The sequence below is a fragment of the Candoia aspera genome, chromosome 1, assembly GCF_035149785.1.
Source record: "Candoia aspera isolate rCanAsp1 chromosome 1, rCanAsp1.hap2, whole genome shotgun sequence".
Classification (NCBI taxonomy): Eukaryota; Metazoa; Chordata; class Lepidosauria; order Squamata; family Boidae; genus Candoia; species Candoia aspera.
Window position 1 is genome coordinate 201362972 of NC_086153.1, and position 23462 is coordinate 201386433.

General features: G+C 39.6%; 2 long non-coding RNA genes across 2 annotated transcripts; one reads left to right on the forward strand and one right to left on the reverse strand.

Moving 5' to 3' along the window:
* Positions 1–13704: 13704 nt before the first annotated feature.
* LOC134489524 (uncharacterized) lies at positions 13705–15109 on the forward strand. The gene is made up of 2 exons (XR_010067133.1): positions 13705–14100; positions 14581–15109. It is a non-coding gene; the product is annotated as an uncharacterized LOC134489524 (long non-coding RNA).
* A 5226-nt stretch (positions 15110–20335) lies between these two features.
* LOC134489529 (uncharacterized) lies at positions 20336–23297 on the reverse strand. The gene is made up of 3 exons (XR_010067134.1): positions 22994–23297; positions 22700–22789; positions 20336–21270 (listed from the first exon to the last, which is right to left on the reverse strand). It is a non-coding gene; the product is annotated as an uncharacterized LOC134489529 (long non-coding RNA).
* Between the last annotated feature and the right edge of the window lie 165 nt (positions 23298–23462).

Genomic DNA, 23462 nt, shown 5'->3' on the forward strand with positions numbered 1-23462 from the left:
GATACTGTTTTTTATAGGCTTTTAATTTATAATTCCATATGAGAAGGCAAAAACAACTTTATTTGGAAACCAACACTGTAGTCCAATTATAATAGATCATTAAACAGGACATTTCATATTTGATTGGAGTATACTAAAATAAAATACACTGCTGTGCACTTCATACAAATTCTAAAGAAAATATACAATTATTTATAGTGTGTTGGCATCATTTCTTAAACCATGAGCTTGTTTTATTGAAGAGCTTAAATTACATATCTCCAGTATATATAAACCTTACAAGAATTAGTTCAGAGACATGATGATTTTTGGAATGAAAACAAATCTTCACACGGTACTAAATAAATATGTATTAAATGTGCAAATGTTTAGTTACTATCTGCATTTAAATTAATATTTTCCTCTTGCTAACAGCCAGCCAATTTTCCCCCCAAATATTTACAGTTTTACTAATTCAGCTACTTGATATTAATAGGGATAAGGTAGTGGAGTGGATACTGAATATGAGGAGCAAAGTGGAGTTTTAATCAAGCAAGACAGAACTTTTGAAGAAAAGTTAATGCAAAGCTAAGGGTAACACCTCTGTTGCACAGTGTTGAACTTCCTCTTAAACTAATTTGCAACAGCAAATCTTTCCTACCTGGCTGGCTTCTGTTTTTACTCAGTGCGACTTCCTAAATTAGTTCTGACTTTGTGACTTTTAAATGTGCCTTCCTAATTGATCTCTCTTGTTTTCTGCAGCCACCAAAAGTTAACATCTTTTATCTTCCCAACCTAATACCACTTCTACATTTGGTACAGGATTCAATTTGCATGTGGTAGACCAGTCCCACTCTCTAAGACTCTAAGCTGAGTGGGAATGGTTTAAACAACAGACACAATTCCATTTTTCTTTCAATCATTATCTTCAAAATCTTATGTGCTATTTTGTACATTCTGAATTGATCTATTAACTATCTTGCCTTAATATGCATTTGAGATTGTCTTTTCTCTCACACTCTTGGTCACTTGGCTAGTTTTGTTTTTGTTGGCTAGGTGATGACCAGGGGTCTTATCTCAGCATGCTTTTTACTAACTTGGACTAGTACGACTAATGTACCATTTTCTGGCAAAGAGAGATCTGGCCACAATCATTCAAAGCTTGTAATGGCAACATCTTCTTTCTGCTGTACTCCCATAATATTGCCTTCATCTCACCCCTCATCCATGAGGGGAAAAGGCTTAAGTCATCTTTAGTTGCACTAGTGCTAAAGTAGAGTTCCCCCTTTTATTCTGTTAGGCTTATGAACATGGAGGAAAGGCATAAAACTACAGTTACTGGGATCAGAGACAATACTGTAGAGGCAGGTTCAGGATCAGCAATCTGGATGCCAAATTTCATGCCAGCATTGTTTTCTTCCCACTCAAAGTTCGGCAAGAGAACTTCAGGTCCACATTTGAGAAAAATCCTACATGGATTTTCCAATAGCCCCACTATTCTGGAAAAACTTTAAAAACATCAGTTTCCAAGGTTCTTTTGACTGGAAGTAGTTATTCAAAATTCATTGTGCCCGTGTTTTTCTAATCACAGTTTACTTTTTTGTTTCCAGTCTGATTTCTAAGTTTTGGACCTTTTGTTCAAAGTCCAAGTGTGGCTTAAGCAAGGCCTTTTCTCTTGTGGAGTCAATTCTCCAAAACTACCTCTTGAGGAAAAATGGCCAGATCCCATTTCACAGATTCTTCCATCATCTAGCTGAAACTCCTTTTTAAGCAGACTTCCAGGATTGTCTTACTGGATTTTACTCTGTTGTGAGTCTTTATTTTTTAAAATGTACCTGCTGCTTTTTATATACGCCACTGCAACTGATTTTTGAAGGTTTCTAATTTTGTTGCATTCAGTCAGTTGCATTTTGTTGCATTGCCCCCAGAGGTGAGATTGGCCCCATCGCTCCTGGCCTTTCGGAGGAGTCTGAAGACCTGGTTCTGCCGCCTTGCTTGGGGTGGAGAGGGGAATAGATATACATGGGGATGGCTGCTATAGACTACTCCTCCCACACTTGGACTGTTTTAGATTCTTTCGCCGCTTGGACTTTTTATCTTTACTCTTATTTATATTATTTATTATTGTAATTTTATACTATATATTTTATGATTGTTGTTTTAATTGATTGTTGTAAACTGCCCAGAATTCCCCGATGGGAGGAGATGGGCGGGGACAAATTGAACAAATAAATAAATAAATTTAGTCAGAATTGCTGTCAGAATTTTTATCCTTAAAATCTGAGCCATTTGGAAAACATCATCACTTGACAGATCCTTACAAAACAGTTTTTTCTGGGTCACCCCTTTTAGTTGTAGTTGTTACTCTATTTGCTTCAGGAAAATTGCACCTTTGTATTTTTGATATATTTTCTGTTACTGTTTTTAAAATTTGGTTATGGTTATTCTTGGTCTAAAGTTTTATTAAATCTATGCTTTCTATTTCATTTCTACCTGATTTTTTTCAGAAACAAAATTTAGAAATTCTCTCTCTCTCTCTATATATATATATATACAGTATATACACATATACATACACTGTATATATAAAATTTGGTGTTAGTTTTTTAAGATAAAGCATGATTACAGTAATAACATTGATGACGAGGTATTCTTTCGCAGGACGTAACTGTGCAATTTCAGCTTTCTTAAATGATCGATCAATTAACTGCATTATAAAGATTACAAAATTAGATATAGTTTCAAACCAGAATATAGCTTACTGAACTTAATTTGAAGATATATTGATGGGAATCAGTGGTTTAAGGATTTTTCAGACATGTTTTATTATCATACATACATTTATATGTACATGCATATACCTATCACAACATTCTCTTTCAGTATAAGCAACATTATGCAAAATGCAGAAAGAAATTAAGACATTGTAAGCCAATTAAATTAAAGGCATGATATAAAAAAACTAAAAAGAATATAGTTAAATATATTTTATGTCTATCCCATTGACTATACCTCTCCACACCGATCTATCCTTGCAAGCCATCCTTGCTTCTTCCACACCCATACATACTTCATGTATTGTATTTTGTTCTTTAAATTTCTCGCCTCTCTTTGAGGATCTCATCAACTCCATCCAACCATGACTTTCTCAGAGCTTTTGTTGCTCTTGACCCATTCACTCTTTCCTCATGTATTTGTTTTGTGATTCAGTCATTATTTCTCTCTGTATGACCAAACAACCTCAACATACTTCTTTCATACTGATCATTTGCTTTTGTATTCAATCCACACTGATTTAGCACCCATTCATTCTCAGCCCTATCTCTTCTGTGTTTTTTCAGACATACTTCTAAAGTATCCCATTCCCATGGATTCCACATGTTTTTCTGTTTCTCCTGATATACCCAAACCTTACTTCCCTATAAAAAAAAGTGGGCAGTAGCATGTTCTTATACATAGCCATTTCCCCATCTTCATTCCTCACAACAGACAAATATTCATTCCTCACAACAGACTACCCACTAGCCACTAATCCTCTACCAGCACTTGCACATCTTAAAATTTCTTTACCCATTTCCCCATCTTTAGTAAACATTCAACCAAGGTATGCAAATTCTACTTGCTGAATAATGCTTACTCAGGCTAGTATGCTGCTTCAACCACAACCAACTCTAAGCTGTGTAAACTCAACTCAGTAAATGTATTAAATATACAATAAGAAAATACAAATGTTAACACCATTTAAATCCTACTACACTGAGGAATAACGTATCTAAACCAGATAAAAATAACTTACTGCAGTAGGGATTCCATCCCTCAAATCACTCTCCAAACACTTCCTAAAATAACCAGGACTTACTGTTGGAAGACCTGAGGGACCAGGTTGGGGACAGGTCAGCATGGAGAAGAACTATCTATGTGGTTGCTAAAAGTCAACACGGACTTGGCAGCATGTAATCAATCAGTGAATTTCCTAAACACCAACAGGATCTCCCCCTTTGGGGGTGATGGGCAGTGACAGAAATTTGAAATATAAATAAATAAATATCTAATCTCAGGAAGGGGAGCAGCAACAGAAAAATCCTGTCTTCATGGCCCTTGATGATAATACTTCTTTAGATTAGGGACTCAAAGGGATCTCCCGTCTAGATCTCATTGTATGGGCAGATATCATTGGGAATAGACAATCCTGATGATACCCAAGTCCTGACCTATGCAGTGCTTTAAAGGTGACAATTAGCATCTTGAATTACACCCAGAAGCAAAAAGTAATGATGTCACATGAATGAAATGATATGCTGTGTTTTCAGGGCAGCAGAGGTTCTCCTGGCCATAGCTGCCCCTTGATCCTTAAGCAGGAGCTGTGAGTTCCAGAGGACACCCAAATTACAAACCAGTTCAGTACAAGGTTTCCAGAACCAAAGATGGAATATACCTAGCCTCAGCTGCTTTCCAAAACCAGAGCTATTCTTTGCTGGGATTGAGCCTGTTCCTTCCCGTCTAGACCATCACAACCTCCCAATACGGGGATAGCACTTCGGCTTAATCTCGTGTTTGGTTCAGAGGCCAGAACTGCTCTTATAGGAGTGAATAGGGAAGAAGTTGAGCCGTGTGGCACCCTACCATGGAACACCACAGTAGCTGGCCACCACAGACTGTAACTGGCCCTAGAAGAAGGAAGAGAAGCACTGCAAAACATTGGCCCCACTCCAAGCCCCAAAGACAGTCCCAAACTATTGTATACCATGAATAATTCTTTGACAAGCAGCTGTTTGTGTATCTGTGTGTGCGAGACTGATTGGAATGGCTCACTTGAGCCCCAGAGACAGGAAGAAGCAACAGTCCTTGCCACTAAGTGAATGGACCAATCATAGCCTCTAACTTCACAAAAGAAAAGGGCAGTCGTGCTCTGTTTCAGTTCAACGCTGAATCTGAAGTTGTACAAATTGCTCCAACTGGGTTAGCACACAGCTAACACTAAATCCTGACTTGCTGAACCACAGTTTGGCAAACTAGAATTGTTATGTCTGAGCTTGAAAATTGTATTTATATTGTGGGTATCACTACAGGTAATATATGCTAGATATCTAAGTGTTTCAGAGAATCAATCCTTTAATGTGGAATGTTATGCAGGAGAAAAGGGGAATTTGAGAACTGAATGAAAAAAATAAATTAATCCAGATACTAAAAGCGCTTCTTAAAATACTGTTTTTCTATCCTTTGAGGAAACCTGATTTGAATGCAGAATGAGAAGGAATTCTCTTTATACAAGCTAAGTATTTCAAAGACTTCAAAATGGGAGAGCTGTGGTAAAACTCATAACACAAATTTGTAAATTTTAAATTAATGATAGATTGAATTGCATTTTATGTTATATGTACTTCTTTCTTTATAGAACTGACAGTGGAGATAAGTGGTAGATAGCTTCTGCATTTTAGGATCAGCTGTTAATAGTAAAGGAAACAGAAGTCAAGAAACTTGTCACAGACTAGCAATTGATAGAGCAGCAATGAAGGCCTTGGGAAAAGAATATTCAGATGCTATGATGTGTCTATACCTACAAAGATCAGAATCATGCAGGAAATAGTTTTCCCTGTGATACTCTATGGAAGTGCAAGTTGGACTTAGAAGAATCAAGATAGAATGCTTTTGAACTCCGGTTTGGAAAACACCCGTAGGTACCCAAGAAAACAAAACAAACAAAAAAGGGAACATCAAACAAATCAACCCACAGTTCTCACTCGAGGCACAAGTAAATAGGCTCAAATTATCATACTTTGGACACATCCCTTCCATCTGGAAAAAAAGGAAGAAATGGCACAAGGGTAGAAATTGAGTGAGAGAGGTCTTGTATGCTTATTTCTGCAGCTTAATTATAAATGTGCATTTATGGTTCATCCACCATGCAGAAAACATTGAATGCATGGTATATTTGTCCATCAAACTGAAAGAAGGTAGTGAAACAGTGGCTGATGAGGTCCGTGATTCTGGGTATTTCAATCTTGGTGTATTTGGTTAGGTCAGGTGTGTTGTGTAATACTGCTGCCATGGATTCCTTCACTAGTTCTGGATCTACGGACGTAAAGAGTGCTGTACCTGTCATGAGTAAGGATGGCGAGCAGGGGGCTCCCACCCAGACTGTCAAGCGCATGCGTAGCACTGAGGAACTGTTCAGCCATTCAAAGAGACACAGATCGGGACCGCCTTAACCTTTGGGGTTTATATGGCTGGGTTTTTCCCACGCTTCCTCAGTTTGTTAGGATTCCTGTTATGTACAAGCAATAAAACATTAGAGACCAGTTCCTTGTCTCAGCGTGTTTCCTGGCAGTTAGGACAGTACCCAGAATCATGGACTTCATCAACCTCTGACTCACTACCTACTTTCAGTTTGATGGACAGATATACCAACAAATCAGAGGAACACCCGTGGGATCACCACTCTCAGGACTCACAGCAGAGACTGTAATGCAGCGTCTAGAAACTAGCACTCTCACACATACAACCAGAAGTATGGATCCGGTATGTAGACAATGCCTTCATCATAATAAAAAAGGAAAAACTACAGGTAGTCTTCACTTAACAGCCATTCGTTCAGTGACCATTCGAAATTACGATGGCGCTGAAAAACTGGCCTTACGATCTGTGCCTGAAATTATGACTGTTGCAGCACCCCCGCAATCACGTGATCAAAATTCGGGCATTTGACAGCCCACCCATATTGACAAGTGCAGGGGTGCTTCAGCTCTCCTCACCCACCTATCTCCCCCCCCCCATCTCTGCCCTTTTGGAAGCCCTGCACCCTGCCCTGCAGGGCAGGAAGCCCAGCCATGTGGCGCAAGGCCACCAATAGCAAGCTCCACCCTCCCCAGCCTGCATTCCTTCACCCAGCTGCCTCTTCTCCCAGTTCCCCGCACCTACATTTTGCCTTTTTCGCCCAGCAGAAGCCCAGCAGAAGCGGCTGCCTGCCTTTGTGAGTCCTTTTTGGACCCAGTTTCTCCGGTGAACATTTCTTCCACATGACTCCCTTCAGGCTATCTTCTCAGCTTACACTTAGCACCTCTCACTAGTACTGATGATATTACCTAGTCATGTAATGAAATGTTCGCAAGCACAGAACCAAGCTCAGAGAGCAGCAAGGACTCCACGTGTACCATAAAATATGGTAAAGTGCATTTGCACCCAAAAATGTTAAAAGTATATATCGTAACATTGAAAAATACATTAAAAGATAAATGTATATAGATAGGTCTGCACAACTTGTGACCATCAGGCTACTACATATATAATATATCAGTTGTGTAGTATGTTAACCTTGTTTTTTCTGTCAGTTTGGAACTGAAAACACTGGAATGATGTTTAGTAGCTAGTAAGCCACAAAACTAATAGGTTTCATTCAGCCTTGTGCCTCACACATGCCTGAAATGATAAGTACATGCTGTTGAGGTTGGATGTATGTACTGTAAGAGCTGTGCAAACTTTCTGGAGGAGGTACATTGAAACACTGAGGTAGCTGCATCCTCTTAAAGGCTAGCTTGACTGCAAGAGCCTTCCAAAGTTGTCTGTGTGTGCATGTATATGCACAGAAGACATTTCCACTGAGATTATTGCCAAAGTGAAGCAAATAATTCCCCTCCATATTGTTTGCACAATAAGTACTCATTAAGTGAGTACTTAATGAGGTGCATCTTTCTGTACCTATAAGCCTGACTTACTGTAACTTGCATCTAACTGCAACAAAACATATTCTAGTAGTTTTTTTCTGCTGTGTCCTCATGACATTGGCTTCCCTTGATTCTCAGCCCACACAAGAGGTAGCCTGAAATCTTCCTTAGCTTGTGGTTAAAAAGTAGTTCTTTTCCCTTTATCCTGACATAGCCAGCTGTCTGTCTGCTGCTTCATAGCACAACTCTCCCCATGCCTATCAGCTGTGGATCGGGCCATTTTTGAATGTGGGTTTAGCCCTCTTCAGGAATAGAACTAAACCCATGTCCCAAAGAACTTCAACTATCTGCTGATATCAAAACTGTCAAAAACTTGCCTTTCCCCATGGTCCCAGCCATTTTAAGGAGAAAGATTGTTGGATGTTTCCTGCTGGCTGATTACTTTTGGTGGGAGAGAACGGAAATAAAGCTGGAGGAATCCACCAACCCCTAACTTAAATGTGCCATATACTCTAAATACGGACAGCACCATTTACTGGCATACTTCCTTGGCAGGAAAGGGATCACCAGTGGGGTCAGCAAATCTTATGCCAATACAGGAGAGTTTTCTGCTGACTCAAGAACTGTTAAACAGCTCTTTAACACAACCATGAGGAAGAACTCTATATTCCTTAACTTTTAGCTGGGAGTGGCTTTTGCTTTTGTTTTTTTGCAATTTGAGTAATTTTTAAACCAAGGAACTGGCCTAAGTGCAAGCTGCACCAACCAATCTTGAACACTTTCTGGTATGTTCACAAATGCAACAGCAACAGATACTCTTCCAAGATCTGTGATGCTGGACGACTCAATTGCAGTGTGTCCAGTACAGGGGTATACCAAATCTCTGTAAGTAATACAATTTTATTTTGAGTACAAATATTGCCACAAACAGGCGATTCTGATGACTGCAAGCATTAAATGATGTATACAGCATTAAGCAAGAACTTCATTTCACATCTGCTATACTTCAGTTAAATGAGTTCTGGCTATTCAATATGAAAAAGCAGATGAATGATGATATGAAAATTGATTCTTATTTAATACTATTAGCAAAAACAAACATATTGCTCTTCAAACCAAAGAACCTTAATAAATGAAAAAAATGAATGACACTAAATCAAAACTGAGTATTATATTCATCAGCTAATTCGACAGAAGAGCCAACAAAATTAGACTGTATTGATACAATAAGCAAATGTGAATGCATTAGTTTCCTTATCACAAAATTTCAATACTCAAGATCATTAGAAAGCAAAATCAAATCTGTTATTCTTTTTACAGTAACCAATTATAATTAGCCTATATTATTCAAACAAGGACCACATTATTTCTAATTAGGCCTCCATTAACATATTGGAAGCTCAAACATGCTTACTAGTTTCATATCACATAATGTGAAACAGAAAGCAGAACAAACTCCAAATCAATATAATTTACATGTTGCTAACTGATCCAAATCATAATCCATTCACAACTGGTGTAGTTAGTGGCTGCCCTAGCAAACTACAATCTATAATACATCCCAGAATTATTTCTATATCATTGAAGATATGGTGCTCAATCGTTAATCAACACAAAATCCAACCAGGAGGAAAGTATCATGGTAGTATCTCAGGTTAAAGAATGTGTCTCAAAACACACATTTTGGAACATATTGTTTATACTTTTTCTGAAGCATTAGCCTATTCACATGTACACAAAGCAAAGACAAGAATATATCAAAAAGCGTGATTTGATTTCTTACAATGAAAGACTGCAAGAACTAGTGAAGGATACAAGGGTGATTAAAGGTTCTAAACATGGGATAGATCTTTTTTTTCCATATTGTGAAAGTAGATCTTGGGAAAATGGAAATGAATCATGAGAAAAGTGGATATGGAAGCTGCAAGCAACTAGAAACAATAGCAGAAAGAACCTTAGAAGTCCTAAAACTAAAAAAACCTGGAAAAACAGGTCTGGCAACAAAAAAAATAATAGCATAACCACCTAGTTGGGTCTCTCTGGGAAGTTTATTCCATCCAATATGAGGTTACCACCGGAAATGTTTGGAGAGCCAGTTTGGTCTAGTGGTTAAGGTATCAGGCTAGAAACTAGGAGACCAAGAGTTCTAGTCCTGCCTTAGGCATGAAAGCCGGCTGGGTGACTTTGGGCCTGTCCTTCTCTCAGCCCAACTCACCTCACAGGGTTGTTGTTGTGGGGAAAATAGGAAGAGGAAGGAATATTAGGTATGTTCCCTGCCTTGAGTTATTTATAAAAAATAATAAAGGCAAGATTTTAAAATCTTTAAAAAACGTCTTCTCCTTAGCAGCTGGCTCTCATTGTTTACTGAAAGGTACCCAAGAAGAATGCCAGAATGTAATCTTAGAGGTAGATTTATAAGAAAGTGGATGATCCTTTAGACAATTTGATCCTAATCCATTCTAGCCCTTATCTGGCTAATACCAGCATTTCACATTTGTCTTAGAAATGGACTAGAGCAAGTTACAATGACAAAGCACTGCCATAATGTCATTGTACCAGCCAATCTAAATTAATATTAGCCACATGATATGGAGGGAAGATTAATATTTGCAAATCTTTGTGCTAATAAATGGAGGTATCATTCTAATACACCACTTCTATACAGGTTGGCCACTCAATTGAAATTCTTCTCTCTAGATTTTGGTTCCAAATAGCAATGTTCAATGCTTCATTGCAGAGAAATATCATTGCCTTTTTTAAATTGATGAAACAACCCAGCTTCTTGCATACTGTATCTTGTATCAGGGTGAGCAATCTGAATCCAGTTTGCCACCCAGGAGTCCTCTCTGACTACTATTGCTGAAAATCAGTGGCATAGTTCCCCTGAACTTTGAGGGTGAGGACATTTGAAAGCAGTAGTTTAAGTATTAAGTGTTAAATTTGGTTTAATTTCTGAAAATCTATAACACTGCTCCCAACCCAGGAAAAAAAGTCTTATCCTCATGTACATAATGTGGCCTCACTCACTTTCTTCATTGCTCTACCTGCTAAGATTCTGGAACTCCAGATAGATAGATAGATAGATAGATAGATAGATAGATAGATAGATAGATAGATAGATAGATGGATGGATGGATGGATGGATGGATGGATGGATGGATGGATGGATGGACAGACAGACAGATAGACAGACAGACAGACAGACAGACAGACAGACAGACAGGCCTCTAGCCATCAAACAGTTTCCCATCCTTTACTACTTGCTTAGGAGTTTTCAGAAATGTAATCCTAACACATCCACAAGGCACCAAGTTAAGGCAAACTGTTTTTTATGCCACTATCAGGCATTTGTTGCAAGCAGATATTCTTAGGCATGACAACATTTCTTAATACTAGTTGTGTTCCATTCATGGGTGTCCACAGGGGAGAGTGGGGGAAATTACAAAGGTGTGGATATCATCAGTGATGTACAGGCACTGGGACACAAATACATAAGATTGGCATTTGCATGATGATCTCACTGCATGCAGATCATCATTTTGGCATGATGCTGGTTTGCTGCATAGGCCACTGCACACATTATGAGAAAAAGAAGTTCTAACTAGTGGATCACAACTTGCATTTGCTACCACCCTTTACACATGAGATAAAGCTGCCTAGGTGAAAAGGAGTATCTCTGAGAACTCACGGGGAAATAACTCAGTCTCCTGAACCTTTTTGAAGACCATTGGAGGCTATCCAGTGGCACAGTTATTTCCTTGTAAAAGACATGGCTGAAATTTGTTGGCTTCTTTTTAGCATTTAAGGCAGGTTTTAAGGCTGAGAAAGAGAATGGAAGGTATGCAGAAGACAATCCACTACCATTCTCACTCTTAAAACCCCCAAGCCTCTCAAAATGGCCTAAAAGTATACCTCCATTTATTGAATTTATTGTGTCTGACTGTACTTTCGGTAAATGTACTGTACTTTCTGTAAATACTGACTGTACTCTAAGTACTGGCTGTACTTCCAGTAAATAGAGCTCTAAAATTCAGCCATTTTATCACTGAATATTGATGGTGCGATCTTAGGATGCTATTGCTGTAGCTTGCTGATCCCTGAATTAACAAAATAGGCAAGCTAATCCTTTTGAAGATAAACATGTTATCTGGAAATTGCCTTATGTATGACCACACAAATATTGAGCTGGCTGTATTTTATCCAGTAGCAAAGGAAACATGTTTAGTACCTGAGCATGTATTCTGTACTGTACATGTGATTTTATCTGCTCAAGCTGGAGGACAGGTAAGCAATCATCCTTGCAATGGTGTTGCTATTGCATAGTGCAGATATATATTGTAGTTTCTTTGTTTAGCTACTACATATAGAACAGTCAGTTTTAGAGAAGTATCACATGTATTCCGCTCAAATAGACTGTCTGTGATCATACTCTGGCAAGCTATACTTTGCTTAAGCATGATCTTAAGTACTACCAGTTTACTTTAATCTCTTTTCTGGGTAGCTAGGCATTCTTCCAACAAAGCACAAAGCTGCAACCACTTACTTTTTTGCTCTTAAGATACAGGTTCTAATTATTGCATTAAAAGTTATGAACCTTTCATGTTACAATATACAAGACTTTATATTTTGATGATGATCTTAAGTTGGATTATAGAATGGGTAGGGTTTTTTGGCAATTTTTATATATTTTATAAACTGACCTGGGTCTAGTCATAAAAGCATGAAAAAATACTATAATTACGTATTTTTAAAAATGCCTCTGGACATATATGGGACTATGCTTGAAGCTGGTGCTTTGTCTCACACTGACTTACCATTTTTTTAAAATTAAAGACTAAAATAAAATCAGGTAGGTTATAGAGTCTAGTGGTGTTTATCACCAGACACCATTGGCTTAAAGTGTAAAGTTTGCCTACAATAGCAGCACCAGCCAACCATTATCAGAAGCCTGCCAGATTACAGAATGCAGGTGGTCTTCCCTTGTTTCTTAGAACAGCCTTGGATTGGGGAGATAAAAATGGCAGTGAAAAAAGGGTGAGTCTGAAATAACTATCTGGATGAAGCAAAAGGGAAGGATGAAGTTCTCCAGTCACTGTAGTAATTCTCAGGTAGAGGGAGGAAAAGAGGATATCCCGTGACAGAGAACAAAACGGACCGTTCTTTCGGAAGCCTGCTATTTCCAAAATTACTTTAACTTGGATGTTTTGTTTTTAGAGAGGCTGGAGAGTTCAGCATCCCTACATTTCTCAGTTGAATGGGAGAAGGATTCAACAATTGTTCAAATCTTATACTTCATCTGCCATATGCAGGCTTAGGTAGAAATAAAGCCCAGTCATCTCTCAAGTAAGAGAAGAGCAAGGACTGACTTAACTTCCAAGTATTCAAACAAGTACAATATTGGCTAAGTCATACTTGGCTAGATCATCATCATCAGTAACAACAATATCAACTGTTTTTTAAGCAACTGAGACAAAATGGCACAAGGCATGCTACTTGTTAAATTTAGTTTTCTAGAATGCTGAAGAAAAGCCAGTTTAATGTAGTGAAGGCACCAAGCTACAAACTGGGAGACCCTGAGTTCTAGTCCTTCCTTGGGCATAAAGCCAGCTGGGTGATGTTGGCCAGTCACACTTGCCCTAGGAAGCAGGCTAGGGCAAACCGATTCTGGAAATGTTGCCAGGAGTAAAGACTGACTTGATGGTACACACACAAAAGAATGCTGAAACTGGCCATATCAGAAGCGGTAGCAAGTTCTGAGTCTCAAAATCCTTCTGTAAGCATGGATTCTGTGAAAGGCATAAATCTAAACCGCGGGGCGTTCGGCTTTTTTTAGATGTTGTCTGGGAGACTTTCTAAGACAGGAAAACAGTATAGATCGTGCCTGAGAGACAGAAAATGAGAACTGCGCTTCTGGCGGGAAAGCCACGACGGGGAAACCCTCGCAACGACCGGGCTGGCGCAGAGCCAGGCGCCGTCCCTGGGTGGCGCGCGGCTCGCCTGCCCAGAGCGAGCAAGCGCGCGCTCGCTCCTGCCCCAAAGCTATTGTTTCCTTTCCTGGCGGCCTCAATGGAAATTCCCCCCTCCCTTCTGCTGCCCGGGCTGGGCCGGGCTATTTATACAGCTTGGCGCTGCCGTCACGGAGAGCCGTTTCGCTGACGAGGGACTGACGCTCTTGGCTGCCGGAGCCGCGCTTGCGGTTACAATGGACGCTTTGTGTGTAGCGACTCGGGGGCTCGGAAGAAACGGCGGGGAAAGAAGACCGTCGCCCGCTTGCTGTCCATCCGCACCCCGAAATCTTTCTCTGAAGAGCCGCTGCGGCGAGAGCCCCCTGGAGGTAGCCGCTTGCCTCTGAGGCGAAAGGTTGCGCCCTGGAAGGAGTTTAGCCACTGACTGGAAGAAAGGGGCATGCGAAGCGTGCACTGGCAGAAAAGCCCGGGCTTCTGGCGGAGCCCAGAAAAAGGTATTATTATTATTATTACTATTATTTATTAATTATTATTATTATCTGGGCGAAGGCGGGGAGATGCACCGCTGAACAAGCTGCAGGATGCCCGCACCTCCGGAAAAGTAAGTTCTTCGTTTGAACCCGAGAACCCACTTTCTTATGGGGAGGAGGAGGGGCTTCCCGCCTTTGTCCCCACCCCTAAATGAACCCGCTGTTTCTAGATCGAGAAGACCGTATGGGGGGGAGGAGCTTTTTCTACCACTTCAGAAGCTCCCAAGAAAGAGCCCTTAGGAGCTGTAGTGTCGTGATGGAAGCTTTACAGATCTATTCCTCAATACAGTGGCTCGCCAACCCGTGCTTTTTTAATCGTACAGCAAATTTCCTGTAAAAGTCTCGCCTCCCCTCCCCCTCCCCCCATTCATCCACTCGATATGCCTTACAGACGGAGAACAGGTCTATATGCTGACAGTGAAATCTCTTTTTTTCTTTATTTAGTTGACAATAGCTTTCAGCGCAGCTGGATTTCCACTGGGTGCAGATGTTGCTAATGGCAGCTTAAGCATGGATGGGCAGATAACATATGGAATGCAACATGTTGCCATATGGTCCCTTTAGCCTTTCACCTCCAAGAATATCAATCAAATATATTCTGGGAGGAAATTTAATGACTCTGAACAAGAAGATGAATTGCTTTGTACAATTTATATTCCTTGACCTGAGACCTTAAAAGTCAATAAGGTGGTAATCCTATGTACATGTACCTGGGAGTAAATTTCATTGCACTGAATGGGGATGACTTCTGGAGAATATGTATAGAATTGGAGTGGATTTTACAACCTGCCTAGTAAGAATGAAAGCAAAATGCAGAAGGACTTCAAAAGCTGTAAACATCTATTAGTCAGCTACGATCCTGGAAGCTGTCAAGTATGTCATATGGCCTAGTCCCCTTAATATAACCTGACAGTACAAAGAAAAATTACATGTATTTAAAAATACAATACCATATTAAAATGCTGTTAACATCGCATTCTTTTTCTGTGTGTTTGTACTCTACATTTGTTTCTGTCCTAGAAAAGGAGGTAAAAGTACAGTAGAAGCTGAAGGAAGCAAACAGCTTGTGTTTTGTTGTCTTCTAAGGCTACATTTTCAGATGATTTTTAAAGTACATTTATATTTTATCTCCAAATTATTTATCTTGTCTAATCAGGCCCATAACAATTATAGAATAGGGTTACTTATCCTCTTTTGAATTATGTATACATACTTTAGTGATCCATATTTATTTGTTAGTAGAGATACCATTATGTAAATTATTAGGAACCTTATATAAAATATTTTCTTTGTGGTTATTTTCAGATTCTTGTTGATGGGTTAGTTCCAAAAGTAATAGAATAGATTCACTGAAATCAATGGAACATGATTCAAACATGACAAAGTCCCATTGATTTAATAAGGCTATTCTTAACTGACAAATTTGGAATCAAACCAATGGGTATAGAACAGCATTCCTTTAACTTTAAACATACTTTTCTGGGGATAAATCCTGCTGAATTTTACAGAGTTGACTTCAGAATAAATGTGCATAGTCCTTAAACTAGTATTCTTAAGGGATCTGTTTCTATCATCCTTGCCTGCTGCAGGTTCTGTGTTCTGAACTACATTAGAAAAATGCTCTTCTTTCATGATATATAAAGGTTTTACAGAGCTCAGATTTAATGGAGAGTACTTTTACATTTTGTGTTTAGATTTTGAATATTGCTTCTAAATGCTGCAGTTTTCCATAATTTCTGATTGACATAAGAGGCAGAAAAAAAGTATTTCAAGAACATTTGTAACCATGTATTGTTGCCCACTTCATTTATAGTTTCAGAACGTACACTTCTTCTACATGTCGAATTATTGGTTACAAACTATAGATGCAAACCAGTCTAATAATTTATTAAAGATAGATTTAGTGAGAAAGAAAAAAGATTTCACTTCTGAATCCTATTACAGTATTTTATTTCTGCAAGGAACTGGATGAAGCTATCCTCGACTATAACTTCTAGGATTTAAGTGGATCTGTTTCCTGAGTATCCTAGCATTTGATTTTTTGGAGGTAACAGCATACAGTCATTCTGAATATGTACCATTTATATAATGAACCATAGAAAGAATGATTTAACATCCATAGATATAACAATGGAGGTAAATGTGCCTACAGCAGTCCAATTTAAAATAGCAGCCTAAAGCTGCTTATATGCATATGCACATTTAGGTCATCATCTTTAGATATGGTAGTTCCAGAGCCAGTATATAATTTACAATGCAACCATGTGTAATCTTAGTCCAGTATTTCCCCCACCCCCACCCCTACCCCTACCCCTTGGAATTACAAAGCACTGGCTAGAGGGAGGACTCTGCAGTAGGCTGAGATTTTAAAACCTTTCCATCTCAACTTTATCTGCTATAAAATACCCTTCCAGAAAGTAGTTTGCTATAGAGAAGAAACCCTTAGATACTAATATTACCTATACCAGCAGTGTAATGTGTAGTTTAGCTAAGTGAATATAATTCATGATTAGGTCACTCACCTATAATTTTAAGTTTTTTATGAATTGAGAAATCACTTTCACTATCCTTCTGAAACTCAATTCAGACCAGTACAAGCCCTTTAAAAAGCTCTGATATGTTGTCTACTGTTAGAGATAAATATTTCGCATACTGTACAGGCAGTGGAGAAATATTTCTCATAGAAGCTCCATTTACCTTTCATGGTCTTATATTTAATTTTATTGTAAGTGCGGACATGAAAAGCATTTTGTTAATTTGAAGATTTCTCCTTAAATAAGAATTTCAGACTCCATTACATATTTGGCTGCAGAATTGCTCATTTAAAGGGATAGAAACTGTTATCAGTTGGAAACATCCAAGAAAACATGCCCTCAGTGAAATACCAGAATGTATAGTTACTTATTTTAAGATGGATCTTCTAAAATGTGGTTTCCACTGGCCCAGGGAGTTCATCATTCACAGTTTCATGTGCTCAATTGTCAGCAAACAGTAATGTTGATGACGCATGACATACACCTTTCATCATGAAGGCAAGCATATAATAAATACTGTATGCTGTGGACTCTAAATGAATAGATTTTCTTGTAAAAATTACTCTGGTTTTATTGCTATTGCTTTCTGCCTGATATTAATATTTTTACATTCCTCTTTTTCATTTTTTTATATTCTTGATCATAGGTGACTATTATCTTTAAGGAATAGAAGGTTGCAGGGCTTTTCCTCAAAACAATCAGCTAGATTAACATATGATTTTTAACCTCCAAAGTTAATCTGTTCTAAAACATAATTTCCTGGGATGTTGTTAGGTTACAAGGGTACTTGGCAACCAGAACTCCAAACACTGTCAGTTTGGGGATGGAGAGAGATGTTTTTTGCAGGAATGCCACACATGTCAAACTGCTTTTCCTCGTTAATGCAGGCATAGCGAGTGAACTTCTTAAATTGAATTCTGTGTTCTGTGTTTTTAGATATCAAAAGGCAGAATTTTGTTACCTCTATAAAAACTGTTTGCATTCATTTAACGTAGACTTCTTTTTGAAGCATGGAGCCATGGATGTTTGTTCTCCTTCTTTTTTTCACATCATTACTCTGATACTGCTTGATTAGCTCCCTCCCCAGTCATGATTGGTAATTAAAATAGGCATTAAAATTAGTCACTTAGCAATTTTGCTGTTCAATTGGCAATTAAATTACTTAATTGCAATTAAAGTCCTAATTTTAATTGGCAAAATGATAGATGTAGATTTAAGATAATATGTATAAATACTTTAATAAGTGTCTATATAAGGATTACTTAATTACTCAACTTGAAGTTTATGTTGTTAACTTCAAAACTTTAAAATGAGCAATGAAATTTTATATTACATGGATTCTAAAGCTATGGTAATTAGATATGTCACCTAACACTATAAGGGCCCAACTATGTTACTTCTATAATGTTGCAAATATAGCATGGGAAACCCTGTATAACAATCAGCAAAGTAAAGCATATTGCTTACTTTAAAAGCACCTTAAATCAATAAATTGTACTTAAAAGTAAATATGTGTTGGAGATATTATACAAAAAACAGTGTAAAAGAGAGACTATTACTAAAACATGAAAGAAGTATCACTTTCAAGTACTGTAATGGAAATAATATTCATGTATAAAGAAATTGTTGCTTTTTTTGCAATTAACGTTCGTTCCATACTGAGGTGTCAGCATCATCAGAAATTGCAACTAATTTTTAAAACTAAACCTTATAAACCTATTTTGTCTTTGAGTGAATGAATAGAATGATAAGCACTCCTGTATCTTTGATTAGTTGCCCTGAATAGGGCATTCTGGCAGATATATCATGGTGTTTGGGGAGGGGGTAAAAAAGCTGCACCTACTTAAATTCTTCTTTAACTATTACCAGTCCAGGAACTTTTTTTTAATTTCCCTCTGTGTACCTAAGCTCCTCTGAAACATCCTTTATGAATGTTAGTTTACATTTCTCAGAAACATTATTTTCAGAGAAAAGACTGAGGAAAAGTACTCAGTGTAGGTTAAAATACAGACATGTGCTTTCTAAAAACTAGAATTCTTTATTATTGCCAACACAAAAATGTTATGATGCACTTTTCTTTTCATAGTCCAGTATCATAGTCTTTTGGATTTGGTTTTGTTACCTTTTCTGAAATCATGTTCCACACAAGTTCCTCAGGGAAGGCTCATAATTTGGAGTGCACTTAAATTGGCAATCAATATTCTCAGCTCCAACATGGGTAAGGTTACCTATGCCATTTCCCCCATATAAATGTACTATATAAAGCAACATTTTGAAGGCTCTATTCACATTTTCATTTTCAAAACTCTTAGAATCAGTTCGTATTAAACTAAGAGGAACTGCTTGTTTATTTTGAACAGTGACAAACATAGTAAGTATTATAAATGACAAGCTGTGTCATCTATGTTTTCATTCATTCTTGGCATATAAATTCTCTTGGTTAGTGTGAGAAGTAGTGTTTTGTTCATTTTGACATATCCCTAATCACAGTGTTTCCTACATACTAGAAATAAAAATTTCTGTTCCTCAAGCCTGTACTCACTGCCTTTTTAGTTAAATTCTTGGAATAACGCAATCAAATAAATGTGCTTAGATCTCCAATATAAGAAATTAATTTGTTACTAATAGTGTAAGTAAATGTGTTCCCATTCAGGATGCAATCCTAAATACAGAAGTAAGGATCATTCTATTAAATTATTATGAGCACTGTGTTTTTATATAATGCTTTTCATATACTTCCCCTATACCCACTTATGTAAAAGTTAACTTTGTAGGATTTACTGCTGCATAAACATCCATGGAGTAGTGCTTTTGCATATTTTTCACATTCCCTTTTATAATAAGCTACAGAAGCTACAGATTTTATCATCTGAAGGTAAATGATTCTATATAGTGTTTTAAATTATGCAAGGTACCATCTGGTATTTGAAAGAAACTCTGACCACAGAAACCCCCTCTGACTTTTAAAAGGGAGGTTGTAATTTAAAAACATAATGACATAAGGAACATATTCCCAACGTAGTGAACTTCTGCTGCAAATAATGTGCAAGTAACTGAGGTATCAATTGAAGTATAAACTCAGCAACAAGAATAGAATAATTTTCTTGTCCTGCTAACCTTATTTAAATATAACATATAAATGCAGAGGGATGACTTTTATTCATTTGTGAATCAACCTTGAATAGTAAAATGTTTACCTGTAACTAACTTTTTAGTTCAGAAGATCTGTGTGTGTGTGTGTGTGTGTGGTCATAAAATGCCTTTTTCATTTCTTATTTCCCCCAAATCATAGAAACTCATGTTTAAATATAGCTCTCCTCTGTTAGAGCCTTACCATCCACTGCTTCAGTTGTGAGAATCACTTCATCCTATGATGTGTTACCAAGGCATATATGAAAGTTTCTGAATGTGTGTACCAAAAACAGTAGCAGAACAGTACTTTTGCAACAAAATGCAACAGTCTGGGTTTATAAAAATTGCTTTATGGCAATGGAGTTGAAGTGCCTGCATAAATCTATAGATTCCAAATTCCACAGCCTTACTAATTCTTAGGTGTATAGCATCCTTAAGGATTTAGAAAAAAATGTAAACAAATGAAAAAGCCATAATATCTATCACTAGCATTCATGACATAACTTAGCAAAATAACATTATTTCAAGTGCTCGTGTAGAAAAGATTTTTAATAGGATGCCACTTCTTTGAAACAGAAACAGCTGGCCCTCTTAAAGAATACAACTCTTTTTGGGCAAGTTATACAATACAGTACTTCTATTTTGCACGTTCAAATGAATGTGCAAAATAGAAGTAATGGCAAAGGAAATGCTATCTACTGACTCAAGAGATCAACCTTGAATACTGAAGATATGGGATATTACATATCTCAGCTGCATTCACCAAATTATTGGAAATAATTTGTCTTAGAATTTATCTTAGAAAATACATCCAGGTTTTACCAATGTCAGAAACATCACTGGCTTGATTAGGCCATTTCAAATGCACTTGCTTGTATTGACTGCAAAGTCCAGCCCCCTACTGACAGGATAGGAGAAATGCAGTACTAAATGGTTCTAATTGGGCAACTTGAGAAGAGCTTTAGACTAAAGGAAAAGGGTTGGGGTGTTTAATTTCCATTCTTTCATATTCCACGCTATCCAAATTAATACTACAGTTTTGGAGCAAAACATCAATACTCCCAGTAAGAAAAAGAAAACACATTCCATTATTTGGGACAACATCAGAACAGGAGATGCATTAAGGAATGGCCTTGATGGACATCTGGAAGTTATTTGGGCCCCAAGGCAAACCTCTCACCTGGGCAACAGAAAACCGGATGACCACAAGATGGCATCAAAGAAATACTGAAAATCTATTTGCTGCCGCCTAGTGATCGTCCCAATACTGTGTTGGCAGCCCCTATTCGGTCGGCGAAGGAGAGTGGCCAGCCAGCAGCAATGGCGGGGGAAACCGCGGGAGGCTCGCGGGGCTGCCCTGCCAGCTGATGCGGGAACTGAGTGGGTGGAGGTAGTAGCAGAGTCCGCCTCTTTCTCGTCACCTGCTTCCCTTGTGTAGCCCTGTTCTTGGGTTGTCGTGTGGGGGCTGCTAAAATCCGGACGACCCAGCGGAGAGAAACAAAAGTCGATTGGCTGACATCTAGTGGACGCCCGCAGTTTTGCAGCCTAGATGTGGTAGCCTTATCCCGCCGCGATCCGGGGGTTTGAAGGAGTGGGGTCAAGGGAGAGCTGGGGGGCGCTTTGCCTGCGGGCCCCGAGGCAGCTGCCTTCCTCGCCTTTCCTCTCCACCACTGCAGAGAAACATTTATGCCAGCCTTACTTCCTTTGCAAAAAGTGGTGGTTCAGGCGTGAGAAAAAGTTATCGCGAACTCCACTTTCCGGAGCAGTCTCACACACGTGCTTTTTGAACAGTATTCCTATTACACTATATGTGACTAAACCGGACTACATACTTTTCTTATACGGGCTTGGCAGCACTAGCAAAGGGGCTGCAAGTTAGCGCTGCCCATTTGTACCCAAACCCTGTTCTCTTTGGGGCGAGCAACTTCAGAGAGCTGGAGGGAAGGAAGTTTTCAATCTCCGAACAGCGCCCAGGAAAAGGTTTAAAAATAACCCCCCTTGGCTGCTTTCTAGTTTCCGATTCGGAGAGCCTTAAAATAGCCCGGCCCACTCTCAGGCTGTTGCTTCCCGCTCTCTCGGCGCAATGGAGCAGGCACCACCGGGGCAAGCTGGGCGCTGCTATTGCTGCTATTTTCGGAGCATCCCAAGCTGTTGCGTCAATGGCACCGTCCCCTTGCGTCACGCGCCACCCCGCCCCTCTCCCCCTTGCCTCCCTCTCCTCCTCCAACTCTCACTTTTTCCTTTTCGTGCGCTTCAACCCACGGTCGGCGGCAGCGGCGGCTGACGCGGCTGCACTCATGCTAATGAGCTCGAGCTTTCCTCCTCCCAGCCCTCTGGCTGCCTCGCGCCAGGGCCAGCAGCCGGAGGAGGAGGAGGACTTAAGGTGGCCGCTGAGGGTTCCTCCTGCCTTCCTTCCGAATCTTTGTCCCCAAAGCCCTCCCTCTATTTATAGGATTCCTAAAAATAGCTCGGAGGAGAAGTTGCCCGCCTGGGAGGAAATCCCATTGGCTCAAGAGCTCTTCACAACTTCAGGAAAGGGAGGGGACATTTTAGGAGGAGGTGGAAATACTAGTGGATTACGAGGCCAAGTGGCAAAGAGAAGCACAACTCTTCTGAACTCCAGGAAGGGGAGCTAAAGGAAGCCAGAGAGACCTGACCCCTGTCCCGAAGTAAATGCAGGGACTGAAATCCCTCTCTTTAAGTCTGCGCTAACAAGCCCTGTGGAGAACGGTGGGGTTTACCACCCTACACAGGATCCACCTTCACGGAATCACTATGGGAAGTGGGTGGTAGGTTGCAGTGCAATCCTAGACCTATGGCGAGAGTGCCCCCATTAACCCAGGCGAAGGCGCTGACTTCAAAGGAGACGTCCACAGGGTTGCTGAACATCGACTCACCTTCTTAGGTTACCCCTCCACGTCCTCAGCTAGTCCTTTTGTCCCTTCACCTGCAAGGTCTCAATTCGGCGCCCCAGGCAAGTTCAGTCGCTGTGGGTGGAGGGGGAGGGCGAGTGAACCATAGCAAAATTTTCTCCGCTTGAAACGCCGAGGGTGGGCACACGGGGGGCGGGGCAAGGGAACAGCAAATGCGCGCCTGCCTGAAGCCCCCTCACCCGCAGGCTGTTTGGAAGTGTCGCGGGTGCACGCGCCCCTTTCCTTTCCTCCTGCGCCCGCCGCTAGTTCTTCGATTACCTGCGTGGATTGCAACGTCCACGCTACTTTCTGGCAAGCGCGCCGGGAACAGAAGATGGGTGGGCATTCCAGCGACGTTTCCCACCGAGACGGCAAAGGGTCCTTGGTGCCTCACTGCTTTTCCTGCCCGTCTACACGGAAGTAACTCCCACTGGTTCCGCTGAGGCTTCACCCCTAATCAGAGCGTTTGGGGTAGCAGCACTACTTCCGTAAGCGATTCCTTCTGCACGGCAATGATGCTGACCCATGTGCACACATCGGACTCTGACCCTTATCTTGTTTCCGACTCAGCTGCAGAAACGGGACTGTATACAGATAGTTTGTTTGTATGCCTGTAAGGTGACAAAATACGAATATTTATAATCTAGTTTATATATTTTGTCATGAGGGTACACACACACTTTTTTTTCTCCAGATAAAATAGCTTCCGTGGGTGGCTTTTTTTTTAAGCAGCTGAAGCGCAACGGGG